This window comes from Panthera leo, chromosome F3 (assembly GCF_018350215.1).
Source record: "Panthera leo isolate Ple1 chromosome F3, P.leo_Ple1_pat1.1, whole genome shotgun sequence".
In the NCBI taxonomy this organism is placed as follows: Eukaryota; Metazoa; Chordata; class Mammalia; order Carnivora; family Felidae; genus Panthera; species Panthera leo.
The window spans coordinates 1,734,889-1,757,673 of record NC_056696.1 but is presented as its reverse complement, the minus strand read 5'-3'; the positions used below and the strand labels follow the sequence as shown (position 1 = coordinate 1,757,673).

The following is a 22,785-nucleotide window of genomic DNA, read 5'->3' as shown; positions in this document are numbered from 1 at the left end:
TCTCCCCGCGGGGCCTTCCTGGGCCCCCTCCGGGTTTTTCAGGAGGCCTGGGTGTGCACCTGATGGCTCGATCCACTCCTCAGGGCTGGCTCGTTTCAGGGGCAGGGTTCACGGGGCCTGGAGATGTGGCACCTGCATATTCATTGGCAGATGTGGGACATACGTGTGTGTGTGTGTGTGTGTGTGTGTGTGTGTCTCAGCTGTTTCCCTCCCCCCTCTCAGCTCACCTGAGCTGATGGAGGTGGGGGGAGAGTGGTCCCCATGAACCCCACGGACCCGGGTCGCTGAGGAGGGAAGGGGCCGAGCTGAGCAGATCTTGGAGGGATGCCTGGCCCTCAGGGCCTTAGCCCGTGGGGTGTGCAGGGGCGGCAGGCGGGGGAGCTTAGGTGGCCGAGCTGGCCCAAAAACCCGGATGCAGGAGCTTGGACCCCACGTCAAGCTTGTGCTAGGCTGGGGCGGGGCTGGTCTCAGCCCTGCCGGGGTTTGCTCATCGCCCTGGATTGGCCCTGGTGCCTCGCTGCCAGGGCATTGCTGTGTGATGGGAGATGCGTTCTTGGCTTTCTGCTCTGGAGCGAACGCTGGCCGAGGAGAAATGCCGCACGCACGGCCGCCAGGGAGGCCGCAGCAGCAGAGCGGGCCCTCCCAGGGGTGGCCACTGACTGCAGCCTCCACACCTCTCTGTGTGTGCGATGCAGCAGCTTGCTCAGCGCTCTGGATGCATCATTACCGCAATAAACATTTATCGAGGGCAGGGCACCGGGTATGCAAGATAGACCTGGTGTCTGCCCCCGGAGCCTGCCTCTTTCATGCAGTTGCTGTGATCACTCCGTGACCCAGGCCGGGCGGGAGAACTAGCCTCATTTTACCCCCAGGAAACTGAGGGAAAAGAGTGACACTCTGGGGCAGAAGGAGCATCTGTGGCTTGTGTTCCTCATTTAGTCCTGTGTGGGCATGCTACCGGATGATGATCATCCGGATAGTTTTAACTCAGCAAAGCATGGTTGACTGAAGGCCTGCTGGTTCCTTGTTTGCCACGGCTGTGTGAGGAGAGGCCCCGCGTGTCCGTGGATTGTAGTGGAATAGTTTGGACGTGTGCAGCTGTGAGAAACAGGCAGCCTGGCTTCGTGCATGTGGTTTTCCCGATAAGCAGCCTGGAGATGGCAGGCCTGGAGCTGGGTCGGGAGCTCCGGGACATTAGGGCAGTGGGCTGGCATTTATGCTATTCTCTTGGCCCTCCCCTCACAGTCGCAAGGTGGCTGCAGCAGCTCCAGCCATCACATCCCCATCATATCCCCGTATACTTGGCCCAGAGGTAAGCCCAGGACAGCACGTGTGTGGACTGTCTTCATGAACCTCCTTTCCTTTCAGGGAAGAGGATTTTTCCCCGAGCCATACGTCCACAGCAGATTTCCCAGATTTCCCCTCTAACTCGTTGACCAGAGCTTGTTTTGAATCCATCCATTAAATAATCTGGAAACAGGAAACGTGTTTACTAATTTTGACTTGGTTTGATTCATGCCCTAAAGCGAACATATTGCCAAGCAAGCAAAACTGAGATTCCATCAGCCGGGAACAGGAAGCACTGGGAATGGACACGGGGTGGGTGACTCGTACTGTTTGCCCCGAGTGATCGACACCCTTTGAGTTAGGAGATGACTTTTGTTCTCACCCGTCCTTCCACCGCCGTGCCCCCTCTAGTGACGCTCCCCGGTTTTCCTTTGGGTGTGGAGGGTGCTGGGGGAGGACTCTGTCTCCACCGTCCCCAGGGTGGGAACACGATCTGAGCCAGGCTGGGGGGAGGGGCTCGGTTTCAGGACTTGTCTGAATGTTGGGAGGAGATGTGTTTGCCTCACCCGGGGTGTGTGCGGGATGCATGCTAGCCCGGGGTGGCTGCCTGCACGAATGAGCAAAGCTAACCCAGAGGAAAGGAGGATTGAAGGTGGGGACAAATGTGGTCCGAATGAAACCGCCTGAGCCCCCGTGTGCAGCCGTGACAGGTTTCTGCCTGACTATTCGGTTTCAGGACCCGGTAAACCTGTGCTCCCTGCTCTGATCGGATCTCTTACACACAAGCTAGTTTACGTTGTGAAAGCTTCCTGCCTGGAATCAGGACAGGGCAGTGGGGTGTTACACGGGAAGGAGCCAACAATGTCCCATCCCTGCCGCTGGCTTGAATTTCACTGCTGTGGGGGGAGGGATGGGGTGGAGGCCGCCAAGCTGAGGGGGAGGGTAGAGCCCTCGGGCGGTTGCTAAGAGACGGAACTCCCAGGCCAGAGCCCGCAGTAAGGATGACTTCTCTTGCTTTGGTTAACATCCCGTGAAATGACTAAATGCAAATGGACCGACGGAGCGCCAGGTCCTGGGCTGACCGAGCACTAGGTACTGGGCTGACGGGCCACCCTAATTCAGTACGACCTCAACTTTATTACACCTGCGGAGATCCCATTTCCTAACAAGGGCACATTCACGGGTACTTGAGTACGGTTTCTTACAGGTACTTGTACGGCTGGGGACACAGTTCACCCTGTTGACGCCTGCTAAGCAAGAAGTAGGTGGTTAATTACTACTTGTGGAGTGAATAAACGAAATGCGTGACGTGTGATGGGATGTAAGGGGTGTGCGTGGTTAAGCGAGGCGACAGGACCTTCAGTGCTGCGTGGAGTTCGGACTGTGCTTTGCCTACGGTGGTAAAGCCCATTAATGGAAACGCTGAGTTGATTTTGCAGGGTCAGGAGGCAGAGAGGAATGGTTTATAGTTTGAGATTTACGAATTTTACTTTTGAATTAACTTTTATTTTTTTTAGTTTATCTTTTTTATTTTGAGAGAGAGACAGTGCAAGCAGGGGAGGGGTAGAGAGAGGGAGAGAGAACCCCCCGCAGGCTCCTTACTGTCAGCGCAGAGCCCGATGTGGGGCTCGAACCCACAAACCGTGACCTGAGCTGAAACCAAGAGTCGGATGCTTCACCAACTGAGCCTCCACAGGCGCCCGGGATTTAAGAATTTTATATCTTCGGTCTGTCTAGAGATGTCACCTTGATTCTACAAACGAACGATCGTTAAAAATACCACCGTTGGAACACCCAAGCAGCAAGTCCGCGCAGGCTCAGAACAGAGGTTCCTTCTGCGTTGAAGTCTTCGAGAGGAGCCGTAACTGACTCCGAAAAAGCAAACCTGGAAAAAGCCAGCGGTCAGACCAGCGTGACCGTGCCCACGTCTTCTACTGCAACGGGGTCCCTTACGGCCTCCACGATCGCACGTTGTCACCACACACGGCGCCTCCGCCCGAGCCTCCAAAGTCTCGCGCAGACGTGGCCTTTTCTACGGCGTCGTGACAGAGGCCGGTGCTCTCGCTCACGGGCACGTCCCATCAGCCTCCTTTGTGCAGGACCACGCCACTGACCACGTGCCCCGAGACGGCTGTAGAGACAGGGTGTGCCAGGCCCCACTGTCGGGGCTGGGGAGAGGGTGCGCCCCGACCCGACCCCAACAGCGGAAGACCCAGGACGCTTTACGGAAGCACTTTTGCTTTGAGATGCAAGAATTTGCCACTTGTAGCTCTGAGCGGGGCTCTGAAAATGCAGCGATGAATAGGGTGCCACGGCTGCGCTCAAAGGTCATGGCCTCGGGGTGCTGGGGGGCTCAGCCCGTCAAGCATCAGACTCTTGATCTTGGTTCAGGTCACTATCTCGCAGTTCGTGGGTTCGAGCCCCACATCGGGCTCTACGCTGACAGCTCAGAGGCCCCTTGGGATTCTCTCTCTCCCTCTTTCTCTGCCCCTCCCCCCTGCTCATGCTCTCTCTCTGTCTCTCTCTCTCGAAATAAATTTTTTTTTAAAGTTCACATTCTCGTGGAAAAAAATCACGGATGCGGCCAAACGGTAGTGTGTTTGTAGTTGAAGAAGAGCAGGTGCCCCCCGGTTTTTGAAAGTTCAGTTCAAACCGCTTTGCCTTTATCAAAGACCCACATTAGCACCTGTTCTTGCTAACTGAAAGGCATCCAAAGCGGACTTTCACTTTTACGAGAGAAAGTGAAGAGAAAATAGCCTTCAGTGGCTATTACAGGGACAGCACCCGGGCCCCCGCCCAGCTCCCTCCCCCCCACCACGCAGACCCCCACGCAGCATTCCCACAGCAGGTGCCTCTAAGCATCAGTTTTGTGCATCCGTCAGTAAGATGTGCCCTACGGTGTCAGAAAAGCCCAAGACAGGTTATTTTTTTTTGGTCTGGAAACGCTAAAAATACTTCCCATAAAAACCAATGGCAACTGTTTCTCCTCTCTGCCACTTCGGTTTACGCTTTCAGATACTTTCAGATGCTGCGGGGAACCGGCAGCTATTTTTATATAATTAAATACAAAATAAATTAGGCTCTTTTAATATTCATATAAGCAATGGCTTTCACACCTTCACCTGGTTCACTCATCAGCGATCCGTCATCGAGCTCTCCAGGGACGGGACACCGGGTGACAGTGGGGACTCCATCCCGGGGCCATCTCACAACGTGACCTACGACGGCCTAGGGAAGTGGATATACAGAGCCGACCTAGTTTTTAACTAAATTAATCATCTGAAAAATGGGCAAGAGGCCTCCATCTTTTTCTAAGAAGGAAACGTGGGTTAAATAACAACGCAACACAGAGTGAACAAGTAAAAGCCTGTGCTCGGTCAGCCACATCACGGGGGAAACGAGGCAGCCAAAACGTTTCCCAAATTATCAAGACCATCGGCAAGATACCTTTACATTCGGTGTTGATAACGAGAAACCTAATCCCAGGCATAAACGGTGCCTCAGGTATTAGCTGACGGCAGTAACCGAAACATTGCATCTGACAAGACATTTAAGAATACTGTTTACATTGTCTTCACCTGTCTTTTCTGGATTTTTATGCATATTTATAAGGAGCATAATACATTGGTACCGTAATGCATGTATAAAATTACAAATAAATGGGTGTACACCTGCTGGGCGCCCACTCACACAAGAGAGGGCCATCAGAAGGTTCTGGAAGCCACCGCTCTGAGCGACAACGCCCAGTCTGTACTGGAAGTATAGTAATTCCCATAGATGATAGTGGGTTTCTTTTCAAATCTGTCTGTGTCCGTTTCATATGAGTGGCGGTTAAAATACCGAGCAAATAATGTAGCTAGAGTGCAGATTTGTGTGCAAATGTTGGAGAGGAAGGCGGTAAGTGGAGGAAGGTTGGGGGGGGGGGGCTGGATGGGGGATGGGCACTGAGGAGGGCGCTTGTTGGGACGAGCGCTGGGGGTTGCAGGTAAGAGATGAAAATCACTGGGTTCCACTCCTAAAGTCAAGACTGCACCGTATGGTAACTAACTAAAATTTAAATAAAAATTTGAAACAATAAATAAATAAATAAATAAATAATCTGATATTGATGATAAAAAAAAAAAAAGGATGACGAACGAGGGGCTCTTTGCCGCCAAGGTGCCACCGCCTAGAAGCAGGGCGCGGACCGCCAGCCTCCTGTGGATCCTTACAACCTCGGGCCGCTTTCTGTTCCGTCCTCCAGAAAGGGGGGTGGTTTGTGTGACAAAGCTGGGAGTCTAACTGTGACCAGGAGAAATGACCAAATCTCCTGAAGAGCAGGCTGAGAAAACCGGCACTCAGCCAGGTGCCATCTCCCGGCCGGAACGTGCGGGTTTGCTGCCCCCTGCTGTCCCTTCCCGCCCGTGCCGTGTCCTGTGTCCTACGCTCCCTGTGTCCTACGCTCCCCCTGACCCGTGTCCTGTGTCCCCTGTGCCCACTATGACCCACGTTCCCTGTCCCAGCCCCTGTGTCCCTGTGTGAGTCTCAGAGGCCAAAGGACACAGGCCACAGGTGGCAGAGGCAGGTCTCGAGCCCTGGTCCGGAGGACCCCAAATTCCATGCTTCACGTGCCCACATCCTTCCGGGGCTTGGTTCTGTTGTGCGCAGGGGGGACGCGACGGCACGGAGCACACAGCCATGACGGTGTCACCTCGGGGGCTAGAGAAGGGAAGGGCTGCGATGGGGGCGCACAAATGTTTTACTTCCTGTATTTTTTTTTTTTAATTTTTTTTAATGTTTTATTTATTTTTGAGACAGGGAGAGAGCATGAGCAGGGGAGGGGCAGGGAGAGAGGGAGACACAGAATCGGAAGCAGGCTCCAGGCTCCGAGCTGTCGGCACAGAGCCTGACGTGGGGGGCTTGAACTCACGAACTGTGAGATCGTGACCTGAGCCGAAGTCGGACGCTCAACCGACTGAGCCACCCAAGCGCCCCAACTTCCTGTATTTTGAAAACAAAGTTTTGGGGTGCCTGGGGGTCTCAGTCAGTTAAACATCTGACTTCAGCTCAGGTTATGATCTCGCGGCTCGTGGGTTCAAGCCCTGCGTGAGACTGTGCTGACAGCTCAGAGCCTGGAGCCTGCTTCAGGTTCTGTCTCTCTCTCTCTCAAAAATGAATAAACACTTAAAATTTTTTAAAAACTTAAAAAAAAATTTCCTAAGTATTTTTAATTATTTTTAAATGTTTATTTATTTTTGAGAGAGAGAAAGAGAGACAGCATGAACAAGGTGGGGGGGTAGAGAGAGGGAGACACAGAATCCGAAGCGGGCTGCGGGCTCCAGGCTCCGAGCTGTCAGCACAGAGCCCGATGTGGGGCCCGAACTTGGGAGCCGTGAGATCATGACCTGAGCCAAAGTTGGACGCTCAACCAATGACTGAGGTCCCCAGGCGCCCCTGCTAAACAGTATTTTTGAAGAAGAAGGAAAAGACGCTGAAGGAAGAAAGCATCCTCCGAGGATCTGAACACGAAGTCCTGAAGGCTGGTCTACCGGCTCGCTGATCACAGGTGGCTGTGAAAACAGGTTTCTCCTCATGGAGAAAATACAGCACTTTCATCTGGGGACCTCTGAGCATGTCACAGACAGGAGTTAACGGCACCTCCTGTCACCTCCTAAAAGGCGGAGAGGCACTCGTTAAATAGGGTCCTGGGCAAGGTGAAGCATCTGGTCTAACCCTGCAGCCGTGGTGGGGGCAGCGGGGGGGGAGGGGGGGCCGCGGGTCTAGAAACCCGACAAACGGCCCACCCGACCGCAGGGGTGACGCATCCACCACGGGCCCTGTGGGGGCAGCTCGGGCAGAGGACAGCCACCGCCTCCACAAGAAGCCCCATCTGAAAATATCCTTCCACATATAAATAGAGACCTTTTTCGGGGACAACCCAAACCACATCCTCTCTGCCTTTTATTTTACATGTTCAGCCAGGCCTTTTCAAGCACTGGTCATCCGTCCTCTGTCCCCTCTCGGCAGACAGGGCCCGGGGGGAGCAGGGACAGGGGTGAACAGCCGCTCCAGAAGCCCCTTCAGAGCCGCAGCAAACCCACCTCTTCGCGGCAACACTAACCTGCCCACTCGACTCCGAGGCACGAGGGCTGGCGGTCCCCGAGACACCAGCGGGGTGTCTGCTCCCCCTGGCTCCTCGCCTCAAGTCCTGGCCCCCTGACGGGCCTCCAGGGCTCCAGACGGCCACCTGCAACAATCCGAGAGCCCTGATCTGACCCCGGGGAAAACCCTAGGTCCCCCCACCTGCCGGAGGCGGGTCTACACCCCTGCAGGCGGCAGCCTGTCCCCCTTTCCCAGAAGTAGGGCAGCCCCTGGGGCGGGTCCTCGGGGAGCACCGCAGACCCCCCCCCCCCCCCCCGAGGCCAGTCCGGAGAGGGAATCCCATGAAGCTGGGACAGGCGGCGGGGAGAGGCACGGGTAGCAGAGCGGGGGCTCCAAGCTGCGGGGGCCGCGGGAACAGGACTGGAGCCACGAGGCCGCAAGCCCCTCCACGTCTCCCACAGGCCCACCGAGGCAGAGAGCCTTCTGGACGGCCGCCCCTTCTCCGGGGCCCCTTCCCCGGGGAGGATGTGGGAGGCACCTGCACGGTGCATCGAAGCCCTGGGGGCGCCGCTCTCGGGGGCCGCGCAAAAGCACCACGGTGACCCCGGCGTCGAGACTGCGGGGCCCAGAGCCTCCTCCCCCCAGAGCCCAGGGCTTCCGGGTGGTCCCGCAGCCGAGGGGGAGCCGTGAAGGACCTCCGTGGGCGGTGGCGTGACTGCTGCTCTGGCCGCTGTCCGGGACAGGGTCACGGCGTCACAGCCGACACCGGCAGGGACCCCCAGTGGCCGGCAGGGACCAGCAGAGACTGGCCCCCCACGCACGCGGGTGCCCCGGGCCTCAGCTCCGGTGTCTGACCCTGTGCCGCCCGTTCACAGAATATGCCAGGGGCGCGTACCCTGCTTCCCAGAAGTCTGTGTGGTGCGCTCTGCCTCTTCGAAAGACCTTCCTTAGCACCCGGTCTCGCTAAGCAGGAGAAACCCGAAGCAGCTTTTCACTTTTATGAGAGAAAGTGAAACAGCGGCCGTTAGGGGGCAGCGACGGCGCCCGCCCGGCTCCTTCCCCGGGCCCCACGCGACATCCCCAGGAGGCCTCCCCACGGCGGGCGTCTCTGAGCATCAGTTTTGTGCAGCCGTCGGCCAGATGTGCCCGACGGTACCAGAAAAGCCTGGCGTGCTATTTCTTGGGGGTGGGAATGCTCCGATGCCTTCCATATAAATGAGAGGTACCTGCTTCTTCCATTTACGCCACTTCAGCTTACGGAAGTTTCCGGAAGAACGCTCTGCCTTCGGACAGCGAGGGAAGCCTGCCTCCGCAGGAGAAACGGAGGCTGGACTGAGCCACGCTTTGAGGGATGCCGAAGTAAGGGGACATTGGCATATTTCGTACCATTAGCGATGCGGACTGGCGGACGGCTCGCAAGGAGATCTGATCCCAGCTGTGCTCAGGAAAGAAACCTGGTCCCCTGTGTCCCCCGAAGTGAGGGCGCTCGGAGCTCTCAGTCCCTCCCTCCCACACAGTCCCTGCACGGAGCATCCCGAGGGGCCCTCGGGCCGCACCACAGAACGCCGGCCACCTCCTGACCCTGACACCGAAGCTCACATCTCGCAAATCAGGACAGACACACACAGCACGAGATCCACCTGTGCGAGCACCTCCGTCTCTGCCGGGAAAGCCCGCTCCTTCCAGGGCCCGAAGCATCCGCACCCCCACGTCCGAGCTGCGCCCTCCCACGAGTCTGCAGAGGCCCGCGTCTGGCTTTAATGACCACCGTCTAGAAGAAACGTATCTGGAGACCCGGGAAGGAAGGAGAAGCGTGTGTTTCGGGCAAAGGGAGGACGGTGTGCTTTGTCTCAAACCGTCTAGCTTCCGTTTTGTAAAACCCGCCACTGCCGACGCGTGTCAGGCCGGGCTCTCACAGTGCTCACGCGTGAAGGGACGTGAGGACCGACGATGGAAACGCCTCTCAGCCGCCGCTCTGGGGGGCAGACGGCCCTCCTCACACGCAGGGAGACGGACTTTCCTTCCAGAGAGAAAAGCCTAGGACTCGACGCCGGTTGTCCAGAAACGCCTGACCCCAGGCCCACGGGCATCCAACGTGTGTGTGGCCCAGAGAGAGTGCTCCCAGCAGGGGCTGGGTGTGGGCCTTCTTCCTCTCATCACAGGGCCCACACAGGGCAAGCATTCTCCAAAGACGAGCGCACACAGCCCGTTTAAAGACCTGCCTCAATTCAAGGTGGAAACACCAATGGCTCCCCTCAGTCTGGGAAGCCTGTGGGCGTCTGCACCTCGGCAAGAATCCAACGGGGAGACGCGATGCCAGGCACCCATTTCTTGCAGACAACCTCGAGGAAAGAGCAGGAGTGGAGGTGAGCTTTCCATACTGCAGTATGCTGTGGTATACTCAAAGCCTTTTGGCTTAATGATGGGCCCTAGTTGACAAATCTGGCTGTTGTATCCAACATCATGGGGATGTACACATCGGAGAAAGCTTCTAAATACGCATGCATATTCAGCAAACCCTGGTACAGAATTTATTACACGTTAGGCACTATTTTAATCACTTTTAAGACACTCATTTAGTTTGGGGCGCCTGGGTGGCCCAGTTGGTTAGGCATCCGACTTCAGCTCAGGTCATGATCTCGTGGTTCACAGGTTTGAGTCCCATGTCGGGCTCTGGGCTGACAGCTCAGAGCCTGGAGCCTGCTTCATGGATTCTGTCTCTCTCCCTCTCTCTCTCTGCCCCTCCCCCGCTCATACTCTGCCTCTCTCTCTCAAAAATAAATAAAACATTTAAAAAAATAAAATAAGATAACGATATTCATTTAATTTAATGCTCTTATAAACCCAGAAGGCAGTTACTCTTGTTCTCCTCATTGAGAGACGAGAAAAGGGAGGCACAGAAAGGGTACTTATCTGGCCAGAGTCACAGTGCTATTAAGTGACAGAGTCCATACTTGAACCCAACCTGCCTGGACCCCCTCCTGTGACGACGCTAACGCCTGGCCTCTTTTCTGGGTGGCTACGATTCTCCTGATTTAGCCTCTCATGTTTTGAGAACCGGCGCATTCACTGTTTTGCGAACACGAGGACTTCTCACGCAGGTGCTGAGAGTCCCGCACCGCCACGGCCCGATTGCCAAACGCGCGTAACATTCCAGCAGAGAAAGGGTCTAATGTAAAAACGACCATTTCCTCGTCCCACAGGCGGCTGCTAGAGACCTGGGGGCTTGTGGGTTGCCCTGGGGCTCCCCCGCTTCCCTGAACAGGGAAGGCCTTGGAAGTAGGGGTGAGGCGGGCTGTCGTCACGGACCCGCCCCCACAGCCCGAGCCCACTAGCTCCCCCACGGCTGGGCCCATGAGCAAACAGCACAGTCCTGGCTGCCACAGGACCTTTGCTGCGGAGGCCGGGAGGGGAGTGTCGCAGGGAGAGCCGAGCCCGAAGGGGAAGGAGCAGAGACGGTGAAGATGGGACATGCCAGCGCCGGAGCTCTGCCCGCAGGGCCGCACGCGCCACCATTCTCGGACGAGGGGCAGACGCCGCGTCCTGCTGAGTCACCACAGCGCCACTTCCCCGCTGGGTTTTGTGTGACGCCCGCCCCCCCCCCCCCCCCCCCCCCGTCACGAAGGAATTTCGTTCCCAAGACATGCGCTAGTCCCCAAAGATTCGTTCCCAAAAGATCGCCAGTGGTCACAATTCCATGATCCAACATTCCTGAAAGTCAGAAAACTGCCCGAGGACCTTGGGCACCAAAATCTTTGTGACTCGGGGTGGCTGGGGCACACAGGAGAAAGCGCGTGCTTTCAAAGTGGCAAATGCGACTAAGCCTGCAAGCCCATCGATTCGGGAGAAAACCAAACCTGTAGCACAACAGGGAGCACATTACTGCTTTCAGTTAAAGCTCTGGCACCATTCACACACCCTGCACCTCCGGGTTGCTGATGAATCTTTTATTCATTTTTGAGAGAGAGAGAGAGCAGGGGAGGGGCAGAGAGAGAGGGAGACACAGAACCTGAAGCGGGCTCCAGGCTCCGAGCTGCCAGCCCAGAGCCCGACGCGGGGCTCGAACTCACGGACCGTGAGATCGTGATCTGGGCCAAAGTCGGACATCCAACCGACTGAGCCCCCCAGGCACCCCTGCACCTCCAGACTTTTTATAATCAATCAACAGTTTGCTGGTTTTGTTGAACACCGAGAGTCTGTACGGTATCGATATAACCAGGAAATATGATTAAGGCTTAGAATCTGTTCTATCGAGACTGTGCCGCACGGCACAAACAAGGCCATAGCGTCAGTCTGAGAGCCGCGAAACCTCGGTCCCGCCACAAAGTCCCTCCGGGCCCTCGTTTTCTTGTCGGTGAAACAGGGATACTTACACCTGCTGCAGGAATCTGATGTTCTTGCAGCTGTGAGACACAAGTTAGCCAAAATGGGGGTGGGGGGGGGCGTCAAGGTGTTTATGGATCACCCCACACACGAAAGCCACAACTGGTGATCTAGCGAGAGAACAGAAGACACGGCTGGCTTTTAAAGAGCTCACGCCCGAGACGGGGAGCAAACGATCCTGTTAGACGCTGAGCAGCACAGAAGTCTTCCCAAACCTCGACCGAGCACGGACGGCGAGCCAAGTATGCTGACTGCTTCGGGGGTGGGTCTCGTTCGATGCCCTCAGCGACCCGCTGAAGCACCTGCTTCCAGGCTTGGGTTTGGACTCCCACGATCCGGATCTGTGAACACGGGCGTGTGCCGGCCGGTGACGGTCATGTCTCGGGAAGTCGGGCAGAGACTGAGGGCTAGCCGGGGCCGTGGCCCAGCCTTCTCGGGGGAGCCGAGCCCCGAAGGAGAAACGCGACCTGGACCGGCAGGTGCCAGGGTTGGCTGACCTGCGGCCATGGAGGGCTTGGACCCCAGACCTAAGTGTGGAGGGCACCGCTCAACTGCACGGTCCTCAAAACTACCTATTTATTCAGCAGGACCAGTATTATTTGCATTCTTGAGATGAAGACAGAGTCCGAGGGACAGCAAGTAATTTGAGTGTAAGTTTGCTCCACTCACAACCAGCTGGGCTTTGTGACACCCACTCCTCATGCCCACCCGCCCCCAGCGAGGGCCACTGTGTGTGTGTCCCCGCTGGGGCCGTGTGTGTGTCCCCGCTGAGCCCGTGTGTGTGTCCCCGCTGGGCCCGTGTGTGTGTCCCCGCTGGGCCCGTGTGTGTGTCCCCACTGGGCCCATGTGTGTGTCCCTGCTGGGCCCGTGTGTGTCCCCGCTGGGCCTATATGTGTCCCCGCTGGGGCTGTGTGTGTGTCCCCACTGAGCCCGTGTGTGTGTCCCCGCTGGGCCCGTGTGTGTCCCCGCTGGGGCCGTGTGTGTGTCCCCGCTGGGGATGTGTGTGTCCCCGCTGGGCCCGTGTGTGTGTCCCCGCTGGGGCCGTCTGTGTGTCCCCGCTGGGGCCGTGTGTGTGTCCCCGCTGGGCCCGTGTGTGTCCCCGCTGGGCCCGTGTGTGTCCCCGCTGGGCCCGTGTGTGTGTCCCCGCTGGGGATGTGTGTGTGTCCCCGCTGGGCCCGTGTGTGTCCCCGCTGGGCCCGTGTGTGTCCCCGCTGGGCTTGTGTGTATCCCCGCTGGGGATGTGTGTGTGTCCCCGCTGGGCCCGTGTGTGTCCCCGCTGGGCCCGTGTGTGTGTCCCCGCTGGGCCCGTGTGTGTGTCCCCGCTGGGGCCGTGTGTGTGTCCCCGCTGGGCCCGTGTGTGTGTCCCCGCTGGGCCCGTGTGTGTGTGTCCCCGCTGGGCCCGTGTGTGTGTCCCCGCTGGGCCCGTGTGTGTGTCCCCGCTGGGCCCGTGTGTGTGTCCCCGCTGGGCCCGTGTGTGTGTGTCCCCGCTGGGCCCGTGTGTGTGTCCCCGCTGGGCCCGTGTGTGTGTGTCCCCGCTGGGCCCGTGTGTGTGTCCCCGCTGGGGACGTGTGTGTGTCCCCGCTGGGCCCGTGTGTGTGACCCCGCTGGGCCCGTGTGTGTGACCCCGCTGGGCCCGTGTGTGTGACCCCGCTGGGCCTGTGTGTGTCCCCACTGGGCCAGGCCTGCGTCTCCACTGTAGCCAGAGTCCCCGCTGTGGCCTCTGCCAGAGGGCTGGGCCCGCGGCCCTATCTCCTCTGCCCCAGCTGTGTTGTGAACAGGGAGAGTCACCAGCTGCCTTATGAATCTCAGGCTCCGTGTGCAGCCGGCAGGGTGTGTGAGGATGAGATTAGGCGGGGGGGCTGGCCCCTGTGCCTCGGCCTGTGAAGTTCAGTCCCGGAGACGTCCAGGATGAGGGTGGGGGACACAGAGATCCGGGGCAGGAAGAAAGAAGCAGGGGAGCAAAAGACAGAGAGGGACTGGGGGCCGGAGGACCAGCACGGGAAAGAAGCAAGATGAGCTTTCGAGCAAGTATGGGGCCCCTGTCTCAGCCCGCGCTCAACACATGTCAACTTTCTTCAGAGTCACATCGTAGACAGAATTCGGTGCGTGTGGGCTAAACGGTGCTCTGGCGTCTCATACAAAATAAAGGCCGTTCTCTTTCACATCCTCCCCCCCAGGGTGCTGGCTCCACGATCGCGAGTGGCCGGGTGCCTGCGCACAGCTCTCCCCCAGAGCACCCAGCCCACCGTGCCCCCTGCCCCTTCTCCTGCCGGCCTGTCTCTGTTCCTCCCCATTCTCATGGTCTTAAATCCCCGGCTTCCTTTCTGTGGTTAGAGAACGGAGAAAAGCTTTCCTTTCTGTTTGCCAGGGTTTAAATGCCTTCGGAAAACATCCAGAAAAGACTATCAGAGGGGAACGGTCTCTCCCAACCGACTGCTCAAGAGTAGAGCTCAGAAGGGAGTGCGGGGGCGGGGGGATGCCCAGCGATGGGGTCTCCAGTCACCTGACCCCCTCCACTCCCCTCCTCTTCCTGCTAGAACAGCATCCCCCTCCCCAAGGGTGCCTTGACCAGGAGAGAGGATCCGCCCTCTGCTCTCCCGAAGCCGGGAGTCCCGGGAAGCAGGGATGTGGGGTGGGGCTGAGAGCCTCCAGAGGGGTGGCTGTTTGCAGGGACCAAAGGAGGCCCCTCTCCCCTTGCTCCCCGTGGGCCATGTGGACCCGCTACAAGGAGTGACCCACCACCTCCTCACACGTAATCTCTAGCCACCTCATCCTGGCAGGTGTCTCTCTTTTGTGGGGCCAGAGAATCGCTTGAACCCCCCAGTTTCTGAGGACCCCGAGAGACAAGGGGCTCGCTCTCTGCCCGCCATACTCCGCCGCGCCTGGACCCTGCCCACAAGCGGCGTCCTGGAGGGAGACCCTTGCCCCGCAAACCACCCTGCACGGGGCCCTGAGGGTCCTCCGCTCACCTGCCCACCCCACCTTCCTCAACACCATCCGTGAGGTTTTGGGGGGAGCGTCAGGCTCCTCTGCCCCCCCCCCACCCTCCCTGTCACCTCTGCCGGACTCGGCATCCAGGGAAGTGACTCTGGGCACATAAATCTCTGTATGAAACTCGAGTGTGCAGAAGAACATGAGCCGAGGGGCAGGAGCGCCCGGGTTCCAGTCCACACTGCCTGCTGGCTACAAGGCCAGAGGAAGGGGGTTAAGTCAGATTTTGTGGGAAGAGACCTTAACAAAGAGCCATGCACGCAGAAAGCTCTCGGTAAAGATATTACTATTACTGGCAACCATTTATTCAACACTCAAGCCTCTACACTGAGCACAGTCAGAATCCTTCTTAGCTCAGGGCACCTGGGGGCTCAGTCGGTTGAGCGTCTGACTCCTGGTTTCAGCTCAGGTCACGATCTTGTGGTTTGTGAGTTCAAGCCCCACATGGGGCTCTGTACTGACAGCTCAGAGCCTGGAGGCCTGGAACTGCTTCGTATTCTGGGTCTCCCTCCCTCTCTCTCTGCCCCTCCCCTGCTCACGCTTTATCTCTCAAAAATAAATAAATGTTTAAAAAAAAACAACTCTCTAACTCAAGGTTCTTTCTGTTGAATTAAGGACTCAGAGAAATAATGGATATAATGCTACAAAATTGTAAGAATATATATATGTATATGTTTATTGGTCTCTGCCCCCCATTCCTACTAATATTTTGTCTTTGACCACAGTTCCTGACACAGAACTCCTAAATTCCTCAGAATTTCCCGGGTGGTAGTGTCTTTGGTTCTAATGAGGTGACTCTCAGTGCGGTGGAGGGGTGGGTCCTGGGGGCACCAAAGAGTCTAGACCATGTCTAGAAGCTTGGAACTTTCACCCCTCCCCCACTTTTGTGCGCGCGCTCTCTCTCAAAAATAAATAAATGTTAAGAAAAAAAGAAAAGAAAAAGAAAGAAAATCCCTAAAGTTCAGGGTTCTGAGAGCCTCCAGGCTGGTGAACACGTCCGCGTGCCAGGAGGCTGCTGCACTCCAGCTCCATGGACCCTTCTGGACCTCGCCCTAGGCGCCCCTTCATCTGTATCCTTTATCTGTATCTTTTGCAATAAGCTGGTAGGTGTAAGCGCTTCCCTGAATTCTGTGAAACATTTTAGCAAATTATCCAACCCAGGAGGGAGTCGTGGGAACCCCGAGGTGTAGCCAGTCAGTCAGAAGTACAGTGACAGCCTGGGATTGCGGCTGGCCTCGGAAACCCCTGCAGCAGGTAACCAGTCAGCACGTCCCACTGGCCACAGGGATGGCTGCAGGGTAAACATGGACGTAAATAAACCTAGTCAGAATGAAGGTGGGTTAGGAATGCGGTGCCAACGCATTCTCCTGTTCTTTAGAGATGAGAACAAAGAAACACAAAGGCCAAAGGTTGCTGGCAACCATCTTGGGACCATGAAAATCAGACAGAGAGAAATGGAGTCCTTGGGGAAATTGCTCAGCTGCTAGATCAAGCCTTGCCTGAAGCTCATGCTATAATGGACTTTTTTTTTTTTAAGCCCCAGGAGCAAATAAATCCCTGTCTCAGATAAGCAGTTTGAGCTCAGCTTTCCAGTTGCTTGATGCTCATGTATAGCAGGACTGCGGGTGCAGAGAGGGATGTAAAAGACATTGAAACTAGAAAGGTTTGAGGATTAAGCCACGAGAGGCTTTCCTTGTTCCATGCTAGGGTGCCAGACTTCATATAGGCAGCGGGGAGACTCGCTGAAAATTGTTGAGGAAGGAGGTGGCGTAATGGAATCTGTTTTTCGGAAATTAGCTCTCATGGCAGGATGAGTGGCAGACTGGAGGGAAGGGAGATTAGAAGAAAAAAAATAAATAAATAAAAAATGTGATTAGTAACGGGTATGGGAAAGGACATTTTATCAAATATCCCCAGATGTCGACGTCGTGGGGAGAGGGGGCGTTGGCGAGCAGGCAGTCACTTCTGCACAGCGTCTCCTGTTATCAGCGCTGAAGGCCTTTCCTTCACCCCCTAAGAGCAAACAGCCCACAGCTGAGAGGCTCCAAATCCTAATATCGCAATAACTCCGAAGGCTATCCAGCTGTCTTAGGAGTTTCAAAAAGACAGAAGCTTTTTATTTGGAAATCTAAAACAAAGTTAATTTTAATCTACTTTTTTTAACTAACAATACTTCAAAAAACTTTTTTTAATATTTATTTTAGAGAGGGAGAGAGAGAGTGAGTGTACAAGTGGGGGAGGGACATAAAGAGAGAGGGAGACACGGAATCCGAAGCAGGCTCCAGGCTCCGAGCTGTCAGCACAGAGTCTGACGTGGGGCTCGAACTCACGAACCGCGAGATCATGACCTGAACCCAAGTCGGACACTTAATCGACTGGGCCCCCCAGGCGCTCCCAACTAACAATACTTTAAAGAGTGGAAAGAAGGGACACCTGGGGGGCTCAGTCGGTTAAGCATCCTACTCTTGATTTTGGCTCAGGTCATGATCTCACGGATGGTGAGTTCGAGCCCTGCGTCGGGCTCTGCACTGATAGCACGGAGCCTGGAGCCTGCTTCGGATTCTCTCTCTCTGTCCCTCTCTCTCTGCCCCTCCCCCTGCTTGCTTTCCCTCTCTCAAAATAAATACACATTTTTTTTAAAGATTAAAAAGAAACAGTGGGGACAAGAATACACCCCAAAACAGGCTATAACAAGGTGTCCCCACTCCCAAAAGTTTGCGAGCCACTGATCTAAGTCATGGTGCTCCCAGATGTCCACCGGGAGCACCTGCCACGGCAGCTGCCAGTGAGCTCCAGCCTCCCGGCCCCTGGGGATGGCCAGAGGCCTCCAGGGCTCACGTGGCTCTGTCCCCACGTCCACGAGGAATATGAACACCTACATCTCCTGTCCCTGCGTCCACAGACAGCCCTGGCTGGCCCACTGCTCTGGCACGGCCCGGGGCTCCACACCCCGCCCCCCTGCCTCGCAGCCTCTTCCTGGCCGCGCAGTGCTCCCCGACCTGGCCGCGCCCATCCTCAGTCCCCAGAGCTTCCCACGGGCAGACTGCCACCCGCGTTCCAGACCCGCTGTTTAATCTACACGATTCCCATCGCGCTCCTTGCCGGCTTCCTGTTTGTGGAAACTCCTATACAGCTTTTGCACATCACGAGACCCAGGAGCCCGGCTCACGACAGCCCCCTGCCAGTGTAGTCCCTCTGCATCGAAGGAGACGGGGAGCCGCTATCTGATCATTTCCCTTTTTGTTGTAGAAACAGAAGCTTGAAAACACCCAGGGGTTTCCAATCCAGAGAGTTTCCCACAAGCTTTGACTGCACTGCCCGCTGGCTTCCTGTTAGCAGAACAAAGTTTCAGGCTGAGTCACAGCAGAGAGCCCAGCCCGGCAGTGATTCACGAGTGTGGCTAACAACGCCCCTGCCACCAGCACCGGCCACTGTGGGCGCTGCCCCCGCCGGGGCTGCCGCGGCCCCAGCTTAGCGGGCTCCCGGGAGCAGGGCGGGCGGGCCGCGTTCCTGAGTCTCTGTCCCGGGAGGCACAGGCCTGGCAGCAGCAAGAACAGGCTGGCCTTGAGATCCGGGGACCAGATGGGGCCTGAATCAGGACTGTTCCAGGGATGCCCAGGAAGGCACCCCTGCTTCCAAACAGCCCCCCCCCCGCCCGCCCTCCACACGGCTGAAGAGTCCTCCCTCTGAGTTTTCTCGGTCTTCCTTTAAGGCACGAATGCAGCTTAAACGGGCCGCTCACACCCCAGTGTGTAACGTGATGAGCTCACTGTGGAAAACACTCCTCACGGGGGCGGCGGATGGAAGGCACGCGGCCAAACACGACCAGGCGGGGAGAGGCGGGCAGGGGACAGGCACGGCGTCCAGCACTTCTCAGTCCGGCCCAGGACCGGGCCTGGCTGCAGGGCCCACCCTGGGGAAGTCCCTCACCGTCTGCTGTGAGGCAGTTCGGGGTTCCTCCTGATTCCAAGAGCCTCCCGAGGGGCCTCTGCACACAGCAAGCCCCGCGGCTTCTGCAGGGACAAAACGCAGGGGCTCCAAGCCACGCCCAGACCCGGACACGTAAGTTCACGCGTGGGCCTGTCACCTGCATGGTCACCTGCACCGCATCCCGGGAAATGCAGCCCCTCCTGATGCCAGAGACGAGGGGGAAGGGACCCCACACGTACCTCTGACCCAGGTCTTCTGACCCAAACTAAGAGACCAGGGGGACGGGACCCCACGCGTACATCCGACCCAGGTCTCTGACCCAAAGTACCAGGATACGCCACGGCAAATTGATTAATTCCTAGACTTAGCAAAACTCCAGACATCATCACGTAACACAAAAATCCACGGTCAGCAGGTGGCAGCGGGTTCACTGTGTCGCCCAGCCACCAGGGGTCCCCGATTCCGTGTCCGGGCGGCACACAGATGGCCTCGCAGCCTCCATGACGGGCCTGACCCCAGAGGAGGCGAAAACACAAACTCCGACGTACCGAGAAGGGAAGGCAGCTGCCTGGGGGCCGGCTGTGTCGCAGGAGCTCAGAGAGCCCCCGACCCCTGTCCCAGAGGCCTCGGGGACTCTCCCACTCCCCGGGCTACGCTCCAGGAGACAGGAGCTCAGCCCTGTGGGTAGGCCTCCCACCTCGGGCATCTCACAGACATCTTAAACTTGTAATTTCGAACTACAGTTCCCCTTCTCCCCCATCCCCTCCGTCCTCCAAACTCACTGGCCCCTCTTCACCTCCTTTATCTCTGCTCCTCTCGCCCCAGGGACTTGGCACGTGCCGCATCCTGCCCTCCCTGCGCTCAGCGACTTCCCAAGCCCTCTCCTCCCGCACTGGGAGCCCCACCGCTCCTGGGGGCTCAGGGCCCCCGCCCCAGGGAGGACCCCTCAGCCGCCGGCCACACCGCCTCCCCACTGTGCCCTCCTGGCCGCGTGGACCCAGCTTCTGGGGCACACTTGCTGCTGTCGTGGCCATGCACGCGCAGGGTGACCCCCTCAACAGTGTCCGCAGACCCCCCCGTGTCTCCCGGGACCCTCAGCGGCGGCACAACCTGGCACCGACCTGACCAGCCAAGGAGCTTGGTTTTGTCTCTTTGTTTTCACCGACGCACTTATTTATTGAGGTCTAACCTGCAGACACGGTGACTCAATATTTGTGTATATTGTGAAACGATCAGCACAAGAAAGTCTGGCTAACAACCACCGCCGTGCAGTCACTGAAAACACTTCTTCCCATGATAATGAGGAAAAAGCCCCAAGAGCTCGCGGGGACGGAGCGGCGGCGAGAAGAACCTGAAAACTGCGGCAGCAGGAGCCTGTGGGTCCTTCGTTCATCCCTGGGCCCGCTTCCGCCTTACTGTGACCGAGGAACAAGGTTTGCGAGAAATGTGGCTTCAGGCACAGGCCCGGCAGGCAGAGGACTTGATAAACCGGTTCCTACCTTTGGTCTACTCTCCCTGCCCGCCTTCCTGCTTCCAGAAGGCAGGCTGGAGGAGGCCCCATGCTGCCAGGCGAGGGGAGGACACGGGGACACACAGGGACAGCTGGGTGCCGGGGAGATGTGCACATTCCGTTCCTTCTCATCCCTGGGACTACGCGGCATTTCAAGGGCGTGGTGATTTTTGGGGCATCCGGGTGGCTCAGTCGGTTAAGCGTCTGACTTCAGCTGGGTCACAATCTCCCAGTGCGTGAGCTTGAGCTCCGCATCAGGCTCTGGGCTGACAGCTCAGAGCCCGGAGCCCGCTTCGGATTCTGTGTCTCCCGCTCTCTCTGCCCCTCCCCTGGTCACACTTTGTGTCTCTCTCTCTCTCAAAAATAAATAAACGTTAAAAAATTTTTTTCTAACAAAAGGACTTGGTGATTTTTGAGATTCTGTATGAAAATGATATGAGATTTAATTTTTCCAAGTCCTTGCGGTCCATTCTATCCAGAGGGCGTGAAATACCAACACTGCAGGTACAATACTCGGAAATTACATTATCACGGTTTTTGGCCCAGCCCAGGGGATGAGACCGGTTCAGACACGGGCCCCGGTGGCTTCTAAGACGGAGAGTCTGGAGACTTGATTCCGGACCTTGCTGTTACTTTGAAGAGCCACCTCAGATCAGATCGACGTGTTCAAGTGCACCGTCTGTGAAAACTCTGCAGTCGGTCACAGACGACTTACGCAGCGATGGCTCCGGGACAGAGTGGTGTAGACAGAGGCGCCTGGGCCCGTGAGCAGACTCGGGGGAGGGCATGGGGTCTCGGGGCTGGGGACAGAGAGTGCCTCCCCTGCGCCACTGCTGGGCCACCAGGCAAAGAGAAGGACCCGAGTTGTATCTCCGATACTCGAGACGAACCCGTCATCCGCAAATGACACCGTTTTTACCATGAGCGAAACAAGTCATGTGGGACACACCTTCTAGGTCGCCTGGACACCTGGTTGAGAAACTCAGAAATTACTGGATCACTTTCCTGGATGAAAAGGTGCACTGGTTTCCCAGCGTGTGCCTCCCGTCACCAACCCCGATCTGGCTTCGGTGCAGCCTGTCTGTGCTTCCAACACCACGGCCGTGTTGCCGAAAACCTGTGTGCAGTTAGGTCTTTGTAAACAGTCCCACGTTTGAAAGGCACTGAGGGAGCTTCAAATAGCGAAACGACGACTACACAGATGGAAAAATGCTTAGAGTCGGTGTTAGGAGGAAAGAGTCACAATCAAACCTGTGTGTGCACTTATGGATAAAGGTTTCAAATAACATAGATGTACATCTGATAAAATTCTGGAATAGAATTTACCAAAATTGATAATACATTAGGATGATGGAATATGGGTAATTTTTTTTTTAATGTTTATTTTATTTTTGAGAAAGAGACCAAGTGTGAGTGGGGGAAGGACAGAGAGAGAGAAGGAGAGACAGAATCCGAAGCAGGTTCCTGGCTCCGCGCTGTCATCACAGAGCCTGACGTGGGGCTCGAACTCACGAACCAGGAGATCGTGACCTGAGCTCAAGTCGGACGCTCAACTGACTGAGTCACCCAGGCGCCCTGGGTAATCTACTTCTCATTCTACTTTCCAAACTTTCTGGATTGATGTTTTTAAAACTAAAAATATGAATTAAAAGAATTCTGAGTGCGTGGCTGGCTCAGTTGTTAGAACATGCGATTCTTGATCTCGGGGTCATGAGTTTGAACCCCGCGTTGGGTATAGAGATTACTTGAATAAATAAACAGAAAGAGAGAAAGAAAGAGAATTCTGCAATAAATCTTATGTTAAAAGTTGAACATTTATTCCACTGTGCTGTTATTCTGAATCTTTCCACAATGAACTTCTTTTAAGTTGAGGCAAATCTGTATTTCAAAGGGTTTAAAAACAATATTTCTCATTACAATAATATTTAAATGTAACAAATAGAATAACCCTGAAGTCAATCAAAATTAACAGGTGAAGGAGAAAAACAGAAGATTTCTCTGTAAGCAACTCCCCAGGCAGTTCACGTGCGCAGGACGGGCTCTGACCCACCTCTGTGCCGGTTCTGTCCCGGGACCTGTGCAACCTCCCCTGCGCCTCTGTCCAAATGGGGAAGCGTTGGTATTTTGGCCAACAGCACACACACCCCTTCCTTGAGCCCCTGGGGCGGGTGGAAACTACCTCAGAGACGCAGCCCGGATCTACACACTCACACACGCCCCCACCCACACACGCACACACACACACCACACACACACACTCTCACATACGTGTTCACAGCCACACTCACACACACTCGGTGTCAAACCCTTCAGAGCCTCAGGGAGGTTTCCCTGGCCTTTTGGTTTGCTAAGCACAACTCTAAAGGCCAAAACAAAACAAAACAAAACGGTAAGCATCATCATGCTCTGCAAATACAAAATTGCCACATATAGGGGCGTCTGGGTGTCTTCGTCGGTGAAGCAACTGACTCTTGACTTCGGCTCAGGTCATGATCTCACAGTTCGTGAGTTCAAGCCCCACGTCGGGCTCTGTGGCGGCGATACAGAGCCCGCTGGGGAGTCTCTCTCTCTCCCTCCCTCTGTCCCCTGCCCCATCCACGTGA

General features: G+C 56.4%; 1 long non-coding RNA gene across 2 annotated transcripts in view; it reads right to left on the bottom strand.

Moving 5' to 3' along the window:
• The window catches only part of LOC122212178, a 38,619-nt gene that overhangs the window by 5,702 nt on the left and 10,132 nt on the right, over positions 1–22,785 (bottom strand). Inside the window, exon 3 of one of the 2 annotated variants that reach the window (XR_006199047.1) lies at positions 6,691–6,937. The exons of the other annotated variant lie outside the window; for it this stretch is intronic. This is a non-coding gene — a long non-coding RNA (uncharacterized LOC122212178). Of the gene's footprint in view, positions 1–6,690; positions 6,938–22,785 lie in introns of those variants that run through there. 2 annotated transcript variants of the gene reach the window in all.